This window comes from Nelumbo nucifera, chromosome 3 (assembly GCF_055504915.1).
Source record: "Nelumbo nucifera cultivar China Antique chromosome 3, China Antique-T2T, whole genome shotgun sequence".
Classification (NCBI taxonomy): domain Eukaryota; kingdom Viridiplantae; phylum Streptophyta; class Magnoliopsida; order Proteales; family Nelumbonaceae; genus Nelumbo; species Nelumbo nucifera.
Window position 1 is genome coordinate 86,685,924 of NC_142651.1, and position 20,341 is coordinate 86,706,264.

General features: G+C 39.5%; 1 protein-coding gene across 6 annotated transcripts in view; it reads left to right on the forward strand.

Annotated features, from left to right (window-relative positions):
• NMAT1 (Intron maturase, type II family protein) overlaps positions 1-20,341 on the forward strand; it is a 47,693-nt gene that overhangs the window by 17,150 nt on the left and 10,202 nt on the right. For 2 of the 6 annotated variants that reach the window (XM_010281335.3, XM_088901655.1), the window contains exons 4-5: positions 3,181-3,395; positions 3,530-3,635. The exons of 1 other annotated variant lie outside the window; for it this stretch is intronic. The gene's annotated coding sequence lies outside the window, so the exon portion shown is untranslated. Of the gene's footprint in view, positions 1-3,180; positions 3,636-20,341 lie in introns of all 6 variants that reach the window. 3 more of the 6 variants (XM_010281336.3, XM_010281337.3, XM_088901656.1) reach the window with 3 other exon arrangements.

The following is a 20,341-nucleotide window of genomic DNA, read 5'->3' on the forward strand; positions in this document are numbered from 1 at the left end:
AGATATGGTACCTATTGGTTCGCAGTGTCTGATCCCTTTGTGGTTCAAGGAGTTCGCAGACGGGAGCAATTCGTCGTGTCCCGCAGTGTTGTTGACACGGTGGCGTTGATTATTTAGAAGGGGTGGTTGCCTTCTACTGAATTTCTGTCTGTGGTTGAGTGCCTCCTTAAACACGGTGGCGGGTTTAATGAACTCCATTATGTCATTAGTCGGTGGAGTCACTATCATGGTCTCTGTTCACCCGGTGGTTGAAGACGTGTGTCTCATTCGTTGCGATGGGCTTTAGGATGGAGCATATCGAAGAGCGAGTGATTCGTATGGCTCACGTGTTCTGGAAGACTGGCTATAAGGAATCAAACCCAATTTTTTCCAAGGGCCTGGATGAACATCGCAGGCGATTGAAGGTTGTGGATGCCTATATTTTGAAGACAGAGGAGAAGATAACGGCTCTTCTTGATGAAGCCGCTCGCCAACAGAAGGTGTTGTCACAGTTGCGGAAAGAGCGTCAAGAAATTGTCACCATTCAGGAACAGAGGGCGAGTTTAGTGAAGATCACCGAAATTCACAACAAGTGGTTTTGTGAATAGGAAATTTGTATCTTGTAGTTTACTGTTGTTTTGTAAATATTCAACTACTGATACCATTCAATGAAAGCGACTTTTTCTTATGTGCACAGTATTCTGTTTTGTCATTTTGTGTCGTATATATTTGCTATCCCCATTGGCCTGGTTTGTTACTTTTCCGAGAACCTATCATGATCTTGAGATTGCACTCGGGGTTGCCAGGGTAACTTGAAATCGCGCCTGGGGATGCTAGGGCTTTTCTAGGGTTGCCAAGGTAATGTGAGATTGCACTTGGGGTTGCCAAGGCCTTTCTGGGGCTGCCAGGGATATGAAAGATCGCACTTGGGGTTGCCAGGGAATATGAGAGATCGCACTTGGGGTTGCCAAGGCCTTTCTGGGGTTGCCAGGGAATATGTAATCGCACCTGGGGCTGCCAAGGCCTTCTTGGGGTTGCTAGGGAATATGTAATCGTGTCTGGGGCTGCCAGGGCCTTCCAGGGGTTGCCAGGGAATATGTAATTGCGTATGGAGTTTCTAGGGAATATATAATCGCGCCTGGGGTTGCTAAGGCCTTCCTGGGGTTTTCAAGGAATATATAATGTGCCTGGGGTTGCCAGGGCCTTCCTGGGGTTGCCAAGGAATATGTAATTGTGCTTGGGGTTTCTAGGGCCTTCCTGGGGTTGCCAGAGAATATGTAATCGCGCCTAGGATTGCTGGGGCCTTCTTGGGGTTGCTAGGGAATATGTAATCGTGCCTGGGGTTGCCAGGGAATATGAGATTGCACTGTTGGTTCAATCACAAAGCATGGTTAGTAAATCACAATAATCCATAGTGGGTAGAGCATTGTACAAAAAGGTAAAATATTCATAGTGGCTAGAGCATTGTGAAAAAAGGTAAAATATTCATTCATTTATTTAACTTGATTCGCTGTGTACAAGTACAGTGAGACACTATACAAGTTATGTTATCATATGCAGCTCTCCTACCAACAATTACAAAAACAACGTAGTAGGATCAAAATAACTATGATGGGAAGTGCTACTGAATTGGTCTGTAGCTGCCAACCCGGTATGTATGACACCCATAATCTTTCTGATTAAAACCTCCAGTGAGTTGCTCTGATTCTGGAAAATTCTCTGTTATCTTTCCCTCCATATGCTCCAAGTGATTGCTGCTAGGATAGTATTCCACAATTTCTTCCCTTTCATATTAAAGCCCCTTAACTTCCAAGAGTGTAGGTGGTTTGTGAAGCTTCCGGGAAAACACCAGGACAGGTTAAACAGTTGAAAGAAATAAGAGTAAACCTGTCTCACTAGTTTACATTTCAGAAATAGGTGATAAGAAAATTCCCTTTCATTCTTGCACATCACACACCTATCTGATTGTATAATAACTCTTCTTATTATATTATCCCTGGTCAGACATTTGTCAAGTGCTACCGACCACACCAAAAAAGCTACCTTGGATGGTATATGAGTTTGCCATACTTCCTTGAATGGGAAATTTGCATTTGGACTGCCAGTTAAATTAACACACAAAGTTTTAACAGAGAAAATACACGATTTCTCCCATTTCCAAAACAGAGAAAATACATGATTTCTCCCATTTCCAACTCCTTTCATCCTCTTGATCTGGATGAGGGGCAGATATATCTATAAGATTGAGCAGAACAATCAGGTCCTCAATTCTAGAGTCACTCAGGTCCTTTCTTAGAGCTGGGCACCAGGATACAACCCCATCTTGTACTTGATTTGAATGAATTACTCTAGCATCTCTGTTTTCTGCAATAATGGATAGAGCAGGGAACCTCTCCATTAAAGCTCTGTCTTGACACCAAACATCTCTCCAGAATTTTATTTTGTTGCCCTTTCTCATTTTCAGCTCAATACCTTGCAAGAACTTGCTATGAAACTTTCGAATTCCTCTCCAAATAGAGCAACCATGGGGGCCTTCAGCCACTCACGGGTTCCAGTTGAAGTTATTAAAACCAATTTTTTCTGCAATAATTTGTATCCACAGGAGATGTGGTTGGGGGGAAAATATCCAGAACCAAAAGCTGGTTCTGGAAGACACACTTGTTCCCATTGTACTGGGTGAATTTTATCCTTCTTCTGCTAATCTATCCACAGGAAATCCCTTTGTATCTTCTCCAATTTCTTCTGCAATTTATGGAGGCACAATGCATGTCCTTATTTTATCTGAAGTGTTTGGTTTTATTGTTCCACATAATATGGATTTCATAAAGAGAAGAATAGATTTGTGATGTATTAGTTATTTGTTTATGTTTACTCCAATGGGTAGCAAAGATAGAAGAAAAAGATCATAGACCAGCATTACTGTCTACCCCCATGTATTTTACATCAGGTTCCCCTTGGAACCTCATCCTAATAGATATTAGATTGGTTAACCCCTTGCCTTACTAAGCCATCAGCCATGCTGTTAGCACTTATAGGGATCTATGGGTAGCAAAGTTGAAGATGAGGCATCTTGGCTGTCTATGTTTGATGTGCATATCTTCTACTTTAACATCTCATATTATCCTGCATTACAGGTAGAAGTGCTATTCTTTATCGCTTTTCTGTTGACACTTTAATTTTATTTTTTATTTTTCTTAACAGTGATCTTTACAATCTCATAGATTTGTGTACAGCAAGGAAGGAGCAGCTGGTGTGCAGTCTAAGAGGGGTGTCAATCCTAGGGCCACAAAAATCTATTGCTTGATACCCTTCTGTGTTCATATCTGTTTTCTATGAGACTTTAAGAGATGCATGAGACATGGTGTCAGTCTATTCTTTCTAAGCTTGCTTATCTCAGCATTAGTGCAATGTTGCAGGTATGACCTGTTGTAACTTCCTGGTTGAATTTAAGGACTCATGGTACTTGGCTTTGTGCACCTTCATAGCAATTTCAGTGCATCTTAGGGAACATTTCCTATTACGGGTAACTAAGGTGGTGGAGAAATTGCAGGATTTGGACTGCTTATGGTGTTATAGAGATAGACAGAAAGAATACAACATTTCTGGCTTCATTAGAAAAGGTGACCTCCATGTGCGTAATGTGACTCCTGATCAAGGTAAACATCCAGTATAACTAGAAACTAAATCATTTTCTAATTTTGATTTTGAACTTGCATGAGTTCAATGTGCAATAAATTGTTTGATGGCTTTACATGTTCCATGAAGAATAACCTGTCTTTTGTTGGAACTGATCAAACAACCCATAGAGAACTAACAGTTTGTTTCACTTCAGTGAGGAAAAAAATAATTTTTTGGGCCTTTTTTGTTCAACAAAGTGTCTTTCATTTTAACAATATATTTTGTTTCATGGTAAAAAGTTGTTAAAGAAGTTTCCTTTCTATACAAACAATAGAAAAGTGCAAAAATTCTCCTTTGATATAAAATCTGTGAAAGAAAGAAAAGAGGAGAGAAGTTGAAGAGAATGGGGAGAAGCCAAAATTAGGTCTGGCTGCCCCTTTCATTAGCTTATATATCCATAAATAAAACTGAATACAAAGACAAGTATTCCCTTAATAAGTTGGCTACTTGTAAAAGCTAAGTAAGTCTCTTAGTTTAAACATACTAATGGGCCTTGGGCCCAATAATTCTCTAACTATGCTTTGTAAATAAAAACAAATATTATCAGCCCAAAACTCAACACTCCCCCTCAAGTTGGGAATAGATGTCATACATTCCCAACTTGCGTAGATCATGCTCCAACTTGTTTCTTGTAACACCTTTTGGAAGAACATCAACAAGCTGCAAGTCAGATGCAACATATGGTAAGCACACTTCTTCGGATGTCACCCTTTCTCTTATAAAGCTATCCACTTCTATATGCTTCGTCTTATCATGCTGAACTGGGTTGTAGGCAATGTTAATTGCTGCTTGATTGTCACAATATAGCATCATAGGTTCTTCGGCCTCAACTCCAATCTCCCCAAACACGGATCGGACCCAGAGGAGCTTTGAAACACCATGTGCCATAGCTCTGTATTCATTTTATGTACTTGACATTGCTACAATTGATTCTTTCTTACTCCTCCATAAAATTAGATTACCTCCAACAATAGTGCAAACTCCTAATGTTGATCTCTTGCCATTTAGGCACCCTGCCCAATTAGCATCTGTGTAAGCCTCTAACTTCAAATGTCCATGGTCAGCAAACAATATGCCTCTACCTAGGTGTCCCTTTAAATAGGAAAGTATCCTATCAATGGCTTTCCAATGCTGAACTCATAGGGCATGAATGTATTGGCTCACCACACTCATTGCATAAGAGAAATCTGGTTGTGTCATACGTAAGTATAGCAACTGACCCACCAATTTCTGATACCTTCAAACATCCTTTACTAGCTCACCTTCTGAAGCATTTATCCAATGGTTTTGATCAATAGGTGTATCGGTTGCCCTTGCCCCAAGTTTTCCTATCTTATGTAGTAAATCCAAAACATATTTCCTCTATGAAATAAAAATCCCATGCTTGGACCTTGCTACCTCAATTTCCAGAAAATACTTAAGCTCCCCAAGATCCTCAGTCTCAAACTCTTTGTGCAGATACTTCAAGGTATCAATCTCACTCAGATAATTTCCTATGACTACAATGTCATCCACATACACTATCAGTATTGACACCAGTGATCCCCCTCCTTTTCACAAACAGAGTGATCAGATTGAGTTTGAGTATAGTCAAATACAATCAATGCACTTCTAAACTTGTTAAACCAAGCTCTGGGTGATTGCTACAAACCATATAAAGATTTCTTTAATCTATATACTTGTACTTTAGCTACATCACTGTAAAAACCAGCTGGAAGATCCATGTACACCACTACACCTCCTCTTGTAGGTCTCCATTAAGAAAAGCATTTTTCACATCAAGTTGAAAGAAGGGTCCAAGAGTATGTAGCTGCTAGTGATAGGAGAATCCGAACTGAACTCATCTTTGTCACTAATGCAAAAGTCTCCAAGTAATCTATGCCATAAGTTTGAGTGTACCCTTTTGCAACCAACCTCGCCTTGTACCTTTCTATTACTTCCGTTACCCTTGTACTTCACTGTATAAACCCATCTACATCTAATTGTCTCCTTGCTATCAGGTAAATCTACAATCTCCCATGCCTAATTTTTAATCAATGCTTTCGTTTCCTCCTGCATAGCTGTCTTCCACTCAGGTTTGGAGAGAGCCCCACTAACACTCTTGGGTATAGACATAGAGTCGAGGGAGGAAAGGAAGGTCTAATAGGAAGGAGATAATCCACTGTAGGAAAGATTGTGTGAGGTGTAATGAGCACTATACTTCCTCTTCCCTTTTTGGAGTGCAATAAGGAGATCTAAGTCATCTGCAATGGTGTTAGGAGCAGGGGTAGTAGTATCAATAGGAACTAAACCATCAGAAGAAACAAGACGCATACCTTGGTCTGTGTTAATCGAACCTGGAATCTCCGATGAGCCGATAGGGAGTGACATGGGTTCCTTTGCTATGGAATCAACCTCCCTGTGCTATCATAGGCGTTGTCGTGTAAAACATTGAGAGGCAAGATGCAATAGAGGTGGCAAAGTGGTTGGCGTAGGTGGGTCAAACATTAGAGTGGACAAAGGAACTGGGACAAGAAGTGGTATAGATTTCTCACTTCCTTCCCCAAAACACTCCCCTTGAGAAGAACCCCCCGAGAAAAAAGGCGTGGACTCAAAGAAGGTGACATCTATAGTAACATATCGACTCTCGGAGATTGGATCGTAACAACAATACCCCTTCTGGTTTCCTGCATATGCAAGGAAGACACACTTCTTCGCCTTAGGGTCCAACTTTAAGCCGTGAGGACCAAGAATATGGACAAAACATACACATCCAAAAACCCTTAAAGGAATAAGGAACATCTCTCCCTCGGGGAAAAGAAGGCTGAATGGAGTGTTGTATCCAAGAACACGAGAAGGTACCTGATTAATAAAAAAAAATTGCTATAAGAACTGCATCACCACAAAAACGAACTGAAATTGCAGAGCTCACCATCATGCTTCTTGCTACTTTTACAATATGTTTGTTTTTCCTTCTTGCTACACCATTCTGTTGTAGAGTGTACGTACAATTGCTCTGGTGGACTACTACATGCTCCAATAGGTATGATTCCAAGTTTTTCTCAAAGTATTCCCTGGCATTATCTGATCCATAGTTTTCAAGGCAATGCCTAGGTAGGCGCTTAGGTGACAAGGCACCCTTGGAGGCTCGCCTCGCCTAATCGCCAAGCAGTTTTCTATAGCGTTTTATAAAAAACTTTTATATTCTTAATTTGTAGGTTATAATGATAAAATAGACATTTTTAAACTAAAATGTTCATTTTATGTGTTTATATACTAATTTCTTTTTATTATTTTCTTATTTGTTAGGGTTTAATCAACACAAACATTGCTAAATGGTGTATTGAACCCTCAAAGACTTCAAAACCTGAACCAATAAGTAAGGAAGAACATAAAATGGTGTCTAATCAACACACTTTCTTCTTTTTCTTTACTAATTTTGTGTGATTACATACTAATTTCTTCTTCTTCTTCTTCTTCCACCTTTTCTTTTCTTCTTTCCCTATAACAGAAATAGGGGTTCAGCCCCTATATTTTTTTGAATTTTCTTTTCTTTCTTTTTTTTTTTCTAATGAATATGTTGGAATATGCTGATTTTCTATACTTTAGTATGAAGTTTATACTTTTCTTATGAAAATTATGGATATTTATTAAGGAAATATGATAATGGAACCTAGGGGACTACCCTAAAATACATGTTTTTACTTTTTACTTAAAAAAATCCTTCGCCTAGGTGACGCCTTGGCGCCCACCCAAGCGACTAGGCGACAATGCGCCCCCCTATCGCCTAGCCTTGCCTTGGCGCCTTGAAAACTATGATCTGATCTAAACACTTTCACTCATACCCCAAACTGCGTCAACACCATTTGATGGAATTGTTGAATCAAAGAAGGTACCTTATCACGGAATCTCATCAAGTATATCCAAGAGTGTCGAGAATAATCATCCACAAACAGAAGAAAATACCAATAGTCGCCCATAGAAGAAATATGATATGGTTCCCACACATCAGCATGAACAATATAAAAAACAGAAGAGCATCTTTTATTGCTTACTTGAAAAGAATGTCTACAATGCTTTCCAAGTTGACAACCCTCACACTCCAATCTGGACAAACTGACAGAGTCAAACAACTTTGGAAACAAAATACGCAAAGAAGCAAAAGACAAATGTCCTAACCGATTATGCCAAAGCATAATTTGACCCACTGACTTTGACTCATTGTTCTCGCTGACATGATGACTTTCTGACGACTGGGAAGCACAACAAGAAGATAGATTTCATTCACCTCACGACCATTCCCAATCGTCGTCTTTGATTCCATATCCTACAAAACACAATGACTAGGAGAAAAAAATCACTAAACAGTTCAAATTCTTTGTCAAGCTACTAATAGAGAAAAGATTAATGCTCAGTCTAGGTACATGAAGGACATAAGGTAGGGTAATGGTATCGGTTATCTCAACAGACCCTTTCCCAACAATAGGAACATGTGATCCATCAACTGTGGAAACTCTATCTTTGCTAGAGTAAAGATGGTATGAGGAGAAGATGGTGGAAATATTGGTCATATGTTCGGAGGCTCCCGAGTCTATAATCTAGGGAGGTTCTCCCTTACCTATAGTGGATGCATAATTTGCAATGGCATGTGAACTACCTGTATGTGCAAATGAAGTAGAATGACTACCTTCTGATCCACCTGCATCTTGCTGCCCACCTAATAATGAGCTGGAATTGGCTGTATCCCTTTGACTCAAAAACTTTCCATATCTCTCCAATTCGGCTCTCACTGCAGCTGCTGCAATAAACTCTAGAGAAGCTGTAGTAGGTGGTCTTAATAAATCACGTCATTGCGATATTCACATTTCCCCTCTTGTTTCTGAGCCGGCTCAGTATACGGTGTGGGTAAAGCTTACAATAGGTATCTCTAGTATGTTTAGATTCTTACAATAGTTACAAATCGGGTGTTTCTTGTCCTCCTTCCTTGGTTCATTTCCACCCTTATCCCCACTCGACTTAGGCTTCATTGTGCTAACCATAGCTGACTGCTCAAGGCCTGGGTTTCTCATCATCACATTCCTCCTACTCTCCTTTCTAGACACAAAGGCATATGCCTGAGAGAGAGTTACACTGTCTCGGGAGTATAATTGTCAAGGCGACGCCTAAGCAACAAGGTGCCCTTGGAGGCTCGACTTTCCTCACCCAGTCGCCAAGTAGTTTTGCATATTGTGTAATAAAATACTTTTATATTGTTATTTTTTTGAGATTATAATTATACAATAGACATTATTAAAGAAAAATATTCATTTTTTGTGTTTATAAACTAATTTCTTTTTATTATTTTCTTATTTGTTAGGGTTTAATCAACACAAACATTGCTAGCTGTTGTATTGAACCCTCAATGACTTCAAAATCTGAACCAATAAAATTTTGTCTAATCAACACATTTCTTCTTCCACATCTTCTTCCACCTTCTCTTTACTTCTTTTCCTATAACAAAAATAGGGGTTCATCCCCTATATTTTTTGTATTTTCTTTCCTTTCGTTTTTTTTTTCTTCTCATAAATATGTTGATTTTCTAGACTTAAGCATGAAGTTTATAATTTTCTTATGAAAATTATGGATAGTTATTAAAGAAAGTTGGTTATGGAACTTAGGGAACTACCCTAGGATATGTGATTTTTACTTAATAAATCCATTGCTTAGGTGACAAGGCGCCCCCTGCCGCCTAGCCTCTCCTTGGCGCCTTGAAAACTATGCTCGGGAGAGAATATGCTGTTGTGCAATGTCATATTCAAGGTTAAGTCTTGCTAGAAACTCAAATACCCTATTCTTCTCTACCAACTTCTAATAAGTTGTTGCATCTTTGCTACTTTCCTAAACCACTGCCTCCAAATGATTTATCTCTTGCCATAAGGTTTTGAGGACTGAAAAATAAATTGCAATAGACTTATCTCCCTGCCTAGTAGCAATCATCTAGTTTCTCAATTGGTAGGTTCTAGCAACATTCTCACATTGTGAATAAGTTCCTGCTACTCCACCCCAAATCTCCTTAGCCATGTTAACCCATAGAAAGTTTTTACTTATATGGGGAAACATGGAATTGCACGGCCATGTCATCATCATGTAGTTCTCTTGTACCCACTAGGAGTAGTTATTCTCAGGTTTCTTCTCCTCATTGGTGACATACCCCAATTTTCCACGAGCTCCAATGGCCATCTTTGCAGATTGTGACCATTCTAAGTAGTTTGTTCTTTGTACCATCCAACTTGACTGTAGTGATGGTCCCAACCCCGAAGAGGTCGCTAGCATTTCCTCCACCTAGTCCTGTTTCATCTGCAGATTTCTTTTCAACTCCACAACCCTCCATAACTCCCAAAACAGATTAGGAAATCAATTTGAAATGAAAAGAAAGAGTTTTATCTCCTTTAGAAACCTCAAACACCTTCTTGGTACTATAGAAGCCCCTTCCACCAAAGATTCCCTTCTTCATAGAAAGAATTTTATCTCCTTTAGGAAGAGGTTGCCGTTCCCTCGAGAGGCCTCCAAAAAGACTGGGACTTGAATCGCCCTCTTCAAAACACCTCTAGAAACCCTAAAAAGCCAGAGTGCCACTTCCTAGGTCAAAATTGAAGAGTCCTACTAAATCAAGATTCTTCCCCTTTCTCTAGTTCCTGATTTTGGTGATAAACTCTAGACCTGCTACAAGGGATTGGGCTTACCTGAAATCCTCGATCAGCACTTTACCTCATCATGCAGTCGGCTTATCTTGGACTGCCTGATGGAACAACTCAAAAAATCCCTAAACTAGCTTTGGTACCAAGTAGAAAAGTGCAAAAGTTCGGTTTTGATATAAAATCTGTGAAAGAGAGAAAGAAAGAAAGAAAAGAGAAGGTTTGTGTAGAGAGGAAAAGAGGAGAGAAGTTGAAGAGAGTGGGGAGAAGCCAAATTAGGTCTGGCTGCCCATTTCATTAGCTTATATACTCATAAATAAAACTGAATACAAAGATAAGTATGCCCTTAGTAAGTCGGCTACTTGTAAAAAGGAAGTAAACACTCTTAGTTTAAACATAAACTAATGTGCCTTGGGCCCTATAACTCTCTAACTATGCTTTGTAAATAAAAACAAATGTTATCAGTCCAAAACTCAACAGAAACCAAAGCTATAGACTTGGAAATAGCTGTTTGTCAGTTCTTTGTAATTCCTAGGGCATGGGTTGTGTTTCTGTTGGAAGGGTTAGAAATCAGATTATGGATGGCTGAACCATGCTTCATGGATGGGCGATTTTCAAAAATTTTACTAACCCAACTCGAAAACCAATTTCCCAGTGATTTTGAAATCTGAAATTTCTGGATCGATCTTGCACTGAACCGGACCAGGTTTGAAATGAAAATCAAAACTGATTATACCTGATATGGAGTCTACAAATCGCAGTTCCCAGAGTGGTAGTTCACACCCAATATCAGTCCCAAAACCTGTCTCCAACTGAAGGTGGCGTAGAGTGTATGAGAAGTCGATTCAACAACGTTGTTTCAGCAAAACTGCTATCCAACTTGCTTGGATTGAATGGGATTTGTGAGCCTGATTTCCCCAATGTTTTTCGTGCAAAAACAAAGTGGAAAAATTGATAAAATTCAGTTCTTGCAATGGCTAAGTCATGCTAGGGTTTCTAGGAGGCAAGGGAGAAGAGGAGAGAACAAGAGACTGGAGAGAATTAACTCAATTGGACTCTCCCCTCTTTCTCCTTTATATAGAGCATTATCCTGTTAAGAGGATAGGTGCTCCATACCTAGATCCATGCCCGTTTTCAACCCAAGTCACATGAAAACTGATGACCCAGAAATTTGACACGCAGTTCACAGACTTACAGCAGCATTCACACACTCGAACTTCAACAAAAGAGACTAGTATTCATTCAGTAGAAAACACAGTTGGTCGGTTCTTCGAGAGACCGCCGGCTCTCCCAAACACTCACAATATTCTTTATTCAAAGAAAAACATACCACCCCCTATCCCCCAAAGCCCCTTCTTATACTCTTCTGATAGCATAACTGGCTCCCTCTATAAATGCCTAGCTGGCCTAGTTATAAATGCCCAAAAACTCTTCTTTTTTCATAATTGACATAGCTATAAATGCCCCAAGACTCTCCTTATTCCCTCCAGCTATAATTGCCCTCATGTGATTTATTGTTCAATTATTTCCCCCCCTTAGCTGATTGTTGACCTTTCCTCTTCCCGACATATGTAAGGTTAATTGGGGCCTATCATTACCTGCCGCCCAAAGTCTAACCTTGTCCTCAAGGTTAAAATGAGGAAACTGGTCTCGAAGTAAGTCAAAAGGCTCCCAAGAATCTTCAAAATCAGGCATGTCCTGCCAATGAGTAACTCCAGGCATAGTGGATGGACGCACACCGTGCACGGCAGCAGGATAATGGAGCTTTGCAACTCTTCCAGTCTCTGAATAAAATTCCTTCTTTCTTTGAAAGCTAGACCTTTTCAATCTCTTGACTGCTACCCTTGTTCCATCAGGTAAAAACCCACTATATGTGCCACCAGTCTTGGCATTTCCAACGAGACGGTTACCTTCACTGAAATTCTTTGTAATTGGCCTCAGTTCCTCATTGCTGAAGACTTTCCATGATGGGGTAACTGATGCAGATGTTGATGGATTAGATGCTTTGCGAGACCTTCTGTGCCTCTTGCTCCTCCTGTATGCAAGCAACCAAATTACAACAGCCAAAGTTGTGCAAAGGATCATCCCACTAACAGTTGCAAGGATGATAAGATACTCCTTGTGGCGGCATAGGTGGTAGCATTTGTTCTCTATATCAAGCATACAGATGAACTCATGAGAGTTGTTGCATCTCTCACCCACAAGGGTTGGCTGGCCATTAGTCACCGAGGTACAAGTATTGATTAGATTAATGCCTTTGCATGATGAATTGGAGCCATTGGAGTGAAATGGTGCCCCGGGGGAGATGGACTCATTCCAATGTGTTGCATTGTCAGACCACTTCCAACTAAAACCACCTGTAGAATTGAAGCCTCTTCCTCCAACCCAACAACCTCTTGTTGTATTAGTGCAGAGTTTTCCAGCAAAACTTAGTTCCTTGGTTGATGTTAGTGCTGCCAAGTGCCCATTATAATCCCTACATCGGGACTCTGATTCATCTCAATAACTGGAGTTTTCTATCAGCCCAAAATACTTGCTCTTATTTGGACTGATTACCGGCAGGTCTCGTAAGGGAGCAGAGAGCACCTCGAATTGGCGATGATATTCCTTAACAGTAGAAGACTGATGTAACGAGAAGAGCTGCTCCTGTAAATTACCCTCCTGAGTCGATCGAAAACATTCAAGGAGGAGCTCTTTGAATTCTGTCCAACCACGAAAAGGTCGCCGACCATCTTCCCAATAATACCACGCCAATGCATCGCCCTTTAAGCAGACAACTGCAGCTTGCAGACGCTCCGCCGGAAACAAGCCATTAATCTCAAAATAGCGCTCCGCGCGAAAAAGCCAGTCGTTTGGATTTTCCCCATCAAAGATAGGTAACTCCAACTTCCGAGGAAGTGAATTAGAAGTATGTTCCGGGACTGATATTGAAGAAGACGTCAGGAAAGCTACACTCTTCCCTTTGTCAGCCGCACAACTCGATGCGACTAAAGGAGGAGCAATGTCAGTTGTAGACAAAGGAGCATAAGAGACCTGTTGATGGAGCAACAGATCAAAACGTCTCACCAGATCTTGAACGCCTCTCTCCAAAGATTGGACTGAGCTCTCCAAAGACAAGATCTTCGAAAGTCCAGCTGCTACCTTATCCGGATCGAGACGCTGAAAATCATTACATAAGCCATCCGTCTCCAGACGAAAGTCAGAATGTAGAGAAGACAAGCGTTCTTCGAATCCCTCCACCTGTGATGCCACTTCCTTAGCCGTCACCATGGCCGAGGAAAGACGTGCTCTGATACCACTGATATGACCCAGAAATTTGACACGCAGTTCACGGACTTACAGCAGCGTTCACACACTCAAACTTCAACAAAAGAGACTAGTATTCATTCAGCAGAAAACATTAACATTTGGTTGGTTCTTCGAGAGACCGCTGGCTCTCCCAAACACTCACAATATTCTTTACTCAAAGAAAAACATATCACCCCCTATCCCCAAAGCCCCTTCTTATACTCTTCTGATAGCATAACTGGCTCCCTCTATAAATGCCCAGCTGGCCTAGTTATAAATGCCCAAAAACTCTTCTTTTTTCATAACTGACATAGCTATAAATGCCCCAAGACTCTCCTTATTCCCTCCAGCTATAATTGCCCTCATGTGATTAATTGTTCAATTATTTCCCCCCCTTAGCTGATTGTTGACCTTTCCTCTTCCTGGCATACGTAAGGTTAATTGGGGCCTATCAAAGACTTAACTTGTCATGTGATCACTTAACTAATCATATTAGTAATGGGCCTAAGGCCCATTTTCTCCAATGGCTCACGCCTCTAAGTGTTGCATGGCCACTTTGGGCCTGAATATTGTATGGCGAGGGACCCCACTAAGGTCTCACAAAATTCCATACGGGTTCAGCCCTACCCCTGAATGAGGTTAAGCTGAATTCACTACTCAAGGCAGTGAACCCCTGACCCAATCAACTTAGGCTCAGTTTTGGCCCAACATTTACAACTAAATGATCATTGGATTTAGCCACCCTATGAAGACCCAAGGATAATGGACTTATGTAAGATAAAACCCATCAGGTAACTGACCCTGTAATGGTCTCTTACACTTAACCTCTCGGCCCATAATCATCAAAACACTGCCCACAAGGAAGGACCTTTCCCCTGACTGCAAGATATAGTGTCACACTCTTTGCTCAGATGGATTCCAGGATTAAAACCTTTTTCATATACATTTTGCAAATCAGATTTCAAATACAGTTGAAATCCACTGCCGGCAGTTTAGGTTTCCATCAGAGAGAGTATAAAGCCTGATATTCACTTTGTTTGACAAAGCGATTGATCCTATCACTATGATCACCCACCCAAGTAATTTCCCAAACTACCCCAACATGCCCAGGTATTTGATCCTTGATGGATCTCACTGGTTGGTAAATCAAAGGCAGCTTAGTCCAATACCTAGTGTAGTATCATAATCTAGTTTGGGGTTAAGTGCAAATTTCCAGTTTTGCCATCTATTTCCAAAGTCCAGGACATAACTGGAAATTGGTATGGGTTTAGTGCTTCTTGTAAACACCCACTGGGTGTGCTTGGGGTCTAACCCTAGCAATTGAGACAAGTTGCTCCTACTGTTTGGCAACACACCAGTCCCTTAAGTGTCCAATGGCTGGGAACATTCTAAACTAACACGAGTCTCTTAAGTGTCCAGTTTAAGTGGTAATTCACAGAAAACATACCAATATGAACATGAAACAACAACGTACTTTATTCATTTACAGATAAATGTTTACGTACATCAATTTGATTGGAGCCAAGGGCACACTGTCTAACAGTTTCCTATGAAGCTTCTGTCATGGTCACTTTGAAGCGATGAACCAAAGAAAGATTGGGTGGATAAAACATTATCTTAATGGGTGGAGTTTCATTCTTCCAGTGCTATCTGTGAAGCTAGCCAAATCCTTTTGATCATTAACACAATCATTGAGAATTTATTAGTAGTGAACCAAATATAGAAGCAAGGGGCAACCCTACATTGTATAGTCATAATGATAATCACTCACAAAACAGCAGATATAGAAGTACAAACAACTTGGTTTCTAGCCCCCTCAGTTCAGCCAATCCCTTCATATCCTTTCTTTTGTTTAGGCGTCAGCCACAACATTTTATGAATGCTGACCTGGGAATCCATCTGAACAAGCTGCTTAAAGTAGATACTAAGGACCTTTCTTCTTTAATATGATTATTAGCATCCAAGAGCCATCTGATTGTGTTAGAGTCCAGCCTGCTACCACTTTTGATCCAACCTCGACCAAGCACCTTCTAAACCAAGGAGAGAATTATCTCAGTGCTTCGGGAATTTCCCTTGAGAATTGGGCTTGAGTAGACCAGAAATGTTTTCTCACTTGCTTCTCTAAATACCTCTCATGTTCTTGATAGTCTTGGGTTTCCTATTGAGCAGAACCATAATTTAGTTAAGCTCTTAGTTCTCATTGTGTTGGAAGGTCTGAGCAAAATGATAGAGAGAGCTAATGAAGGAAGCTGCTTGGAAGGTTTTGAGGTGAGAGAAAATGGTTCTAAGATTTGTTACTACAATTTGCAAATGATGTGCTATTTTTATGTGATGGTAGTTTAGAGCAGGTAGTACACCGTACACCTAGGATACCTTCTTGTTTGGTTTGAAACTGTCTTGGGTCTGAAGGTAAATTTGGCCAAAAGCAAGATGTTGGCACTTGGCAGTGGGAGACAGTCAGCAAGAAACTAGCCTCTTGGAAGGCCTAGTATTTGTCTAATGGAGGCAAATTCTAGCTAGTCTTCTAACTTATTATGCCTTTTTTCTCTATACCTTGTGAGGTGGCAGGAAAAAGTAAGAATATGAGGGATTTCTTATGGTTGGGGTGGAAGGACTCAAAGAAGTACCATCTAGAGTCTGATTTGCAAACCAAAAAGTCATGGTGGTTTGGGGCTGAGAAGAATGAAAGACTTTAATACAGCCCCCTCTTGGGGAGTTGGTTTTGACAGTTTTTTACAGAACCAGATGAACTGTTGAGCAGTAATTTAAAAGTTAATCCTAGGTGCAAAAAAAAGGTGCATTTTTTGGGTATGCACCTTGCCTAGGATCCCAGGCACAACACTTTCAAAAGGCGCATGCTTGGTGTGCCTTGTGCTTCAGCCTAGGTGCATGCCTTCTGAAAATTTGTGCATTGTATCTGTTTTCTTATGTCAAGCGGCTGGGCCGGGGGTAGAGCCCCTGGACCCCAACAAAAAAAACCCTATTTGCCAATGTTGCTCATTCATTCATCCTAATAAAAGAATTAAAATTATAAAATCTTTTATATAGGGATTAAGAATTTAAGACTTTGATTGGATTTGTTTGGCTTTGCCTCTACTAGTGCAGTTCGAACAAGAGAGAAACGGAAGATTTGGGTCCGTTTAATGAATTGACCACACCAAGAAAGTGATATTTATGTTAATGAAAGGTAAAAGAACAATTTTGTCCTTGTAGTACAATAAGAAATGTACAAACTAAAAGAATAAAGAAAGAATGATACAATAAGAAGTAAAATTACAGCTTTAGCCATCACTATCTCTGTCTCAACATTCATTATCCCTGTCTCTACACTCCCCCTCAAATTGATGTAGGGGCACTAGAATTAGTTTGCCCATGAGAAAAGAATGCTAAGTCCTTGTCATAGCCTTTGCGAAAATGTTTGCCAGCTGAAGATTAGAAGAGACATGAGGAAGTGAAATGTGTCTGGTAGTAAGGAAGTCTTATATAATATGACAATCCACTTCAATGTGCTTTGTCCTTTCATGGAAGACAGGGTTAAAAGCAATCTTGGTGGCACTGAGATTGTTAGCTAATAGAGGACTGGAGAAGACTGAGCAATATTGAGGTAGATGCACTGCCTTGTAGTTGATCATCTAGTATTGGACAACCAGCCTAATTGGCATCAATATAAGTGTTAGAGTACACAAAACAGGGGTATTTTGGTCATTTGGGTTTATCTATTTGAGAGTGAAAAGTCTGTTTTATTTAAGTTTAAGTTATGTGTCCCGTCACTTATGAGGGACAATATGGTCTTTCTTGTAACTATGTTATTGGAGATAAATACAAGTGGGTTGACTAGAGAGGACTGATTTTCCTCTACTGGTCGAACCCTTCTTCTTCTTCTCCTCTTCTTCTTCTTCTTCTCCTTCTTCTCTACTGTAACCTAGGACTAAATAAGGTTTTCACATGGTATCAGAGCGCATGTAACAAGTTCGTATCTGCTTGTCTTACTCTTTTATTCTGGTTTACCCAGTGTTTTTATCGCCCTCCTCTCTAGGGTTTTGCAGATTTCTCAAGAACCACTGGGAGATTAAGGGGAAGGTTGAAAAGGAGTGGTCGTTTTTTTCTGTAGGAGGCCTTCATGCCTCCGGTTTATGGTGCAGTGGCTGTTTGTGGTGATTGGTAGGAAGCTCTCTATTCGATGGTATGAAGAGAGCAGGTTCGGGTGAATAGTGTTCAACTGAGTACAGGTTGGTTCTGTAGAGTGCAGTGTAAGTGTTTGGTTTAATGGTTGAGTGATTTCAGCCCTTGTATTTGGTGTGTGAATGGTTCTGTAGTGTGCAGTATAGGTGTTTGATTTAATGACTGAGTGATTTCAGCTCTTGTATTTGGTGTGTGAGTGGTTCTGCAGTGTGCAGTACAGGTGTTTGATTTAATGACTGAGTGATTTCAGCTTTTGTATTTGATGTGTAATGTGTATTTGAATAAGTTGGTGGTGCTGAAAGTGAGATAAGTTTTGTGGAAGTGCGTGAGGTTGTGCTGAATATTTGAAGGTGAATACTCTACATATAGCAGTGATTTCTTTGTGAGGTAAGGTGAATTAGTTAAGATGGCATCGATTGGAGGTAAGGTGAATTAGTGAGATAAGTTTTGTATTTAATGGCCAAACCTGCTAGGGTTAATGGCCAAATTTCAAAAGGATTTTGAACTCGAGAACTGGTTTCTCGATACTTGTTAAATCCAATTCTCCTAGGATTGATCTAGTACTGTATTGGATCAAATTTGAAAACCAAAATTAAATTGAGTGTACTTGATATAGAGTCCACAAATTATAGCTCCCAGAATGGTTGTTCACGCCCAAAACTCAAAGCCAAATTGGCCTCCTAATTGAAGATGCTGCAATTGAATTTGGAGGTTGATCCTGCAACAATCCTTTAGCTGAATTTGATCTCCAACAAGTTGGGATTTATGCAGCTGTGAGAACCACTTCAAATCTGATGTTTTTTCTTAAAAAACATAGTAGAGAATAATGGAAGAATAGCCTCTTCCTTGGCTGGTTCGAACTAGGGTTTATGGGAAGCAAGAGAGAAGAGAAATAGTGCAAGAGGTGTCTAGAGTAGTGTATGTCGAATTCTCCCTCTTGCTTTTATATATAGGCCTCTTTCCTAATGTAATTAGGATTAATCCAAGTCTGATTTGGGTTAGGTCTCTAATTACATTAATAATATGGAGATCTGAACCCATATCCATACCCATATTTGACTCATGACAACTTAAGTTGTGATGTGACTAATCTAACTAGTCTTATTTGTTAATGGGATAAGGCCCATTGTGATTCACTTACATAACTGTTGCAAGCCTTGTTGGGCTTGAATTATGTATGGCTTGAGACCTTACAAAGGTCACATATTAGTCCATATGGGTTCAGCCCATGTCTAGAAACACATGGGCCGAATTCTCTACACATAGGTAGTGAACCCCTGACCCAATCGAATCGGGCTTAGTATGGGCCCAACATTAAGTCTAAGTGACCCTTGGTTTCAACCACCTTGTGAAGCCCAAGGATCTTATTATATATATATATATATATATATATAGGGGTGCTCTCTCCGTGCAGGAAATGGAATCTACTCGTGCGAGTAGATTCTCATGTGAGAGCACCCTAGTAATTACTGTTATTAATTATTGTCATTATACTTAATAAATATATCTTAATTACTGATTATTACAGTAATTTAATAAATATATAATTAGTGATTATAATTAATAATTATTGTTATTATAAATATTGTTAATAACTAGATATTTACTTTAAAATTATAAATACTGTTATTAAAAAAATACTATTAATAAATTACTGATTATTACAATAATTTAATAAATATATAATTAGTGATTATAATTAATAATAATTATTATTATAAATATTGTTAATAAATAGATATTTACTTTAAATTAAAATTATAAATATTGTTGTTAATAAATACTGTTAATAAATTTAGTAATTATTGTTATATTAAAAATATTTTAAAATATTATTAAAATTATTGTTATTGATTATTTAATAAAATATTATAATTACTGACTATTACAGGTGTTTGATTTAATGATTGAGTGATTTCAGCTTTTGTATTTGATGTATAATGTGTATTTGAATAAGTTGGTGGTGCCGAAAGTGAGATAAGTTTTGTGGAAGTGCGTGAGGTTGTGTTGAATATTTGAAGGTGAATACTCTACATATAGCAGTGATTTCTTTGTGAGGTAAGGTAAATTAGTTAAGATGGCATCGATTGGAGGTAAGGTGAATTAGTGAGATAAGTTTTGTATTTAATGGCCAAACCTGCTAGGGTTAATGGCCAAATTTCAAAAGGATTTTGAACTCGAGAACTGGTTTCTCGATACTTGGAAAATCCAATTCTCCTAGGATTGATCTAATACTGTATTGGATCAAATTTGAAAACCAAAATTAAATTGAGTGTACTTGATATAGAGTCCACAAATTATAGCTCCGAGAATGGTTGTTCACGCCCAAAACTCAAAGCCAAATTGGCCTCTTAATTGAAGATGCTGCAATTGAATTTGGAGGTTGCTCCTGCAACAATCCTTCAGCTGAATTTGATCTCCAACAAGTTGGGATTTATGCAGTTGTGAGAACCACTTCAAATCTGATGTTTTTTCTTAAAAAACATAGTAGAGAATAAAGGAAGAATAGCCTCTTCCTTGGCTGGTTCGAACTAGGGTTTATGGGAAGCAAGAGAGAAGAG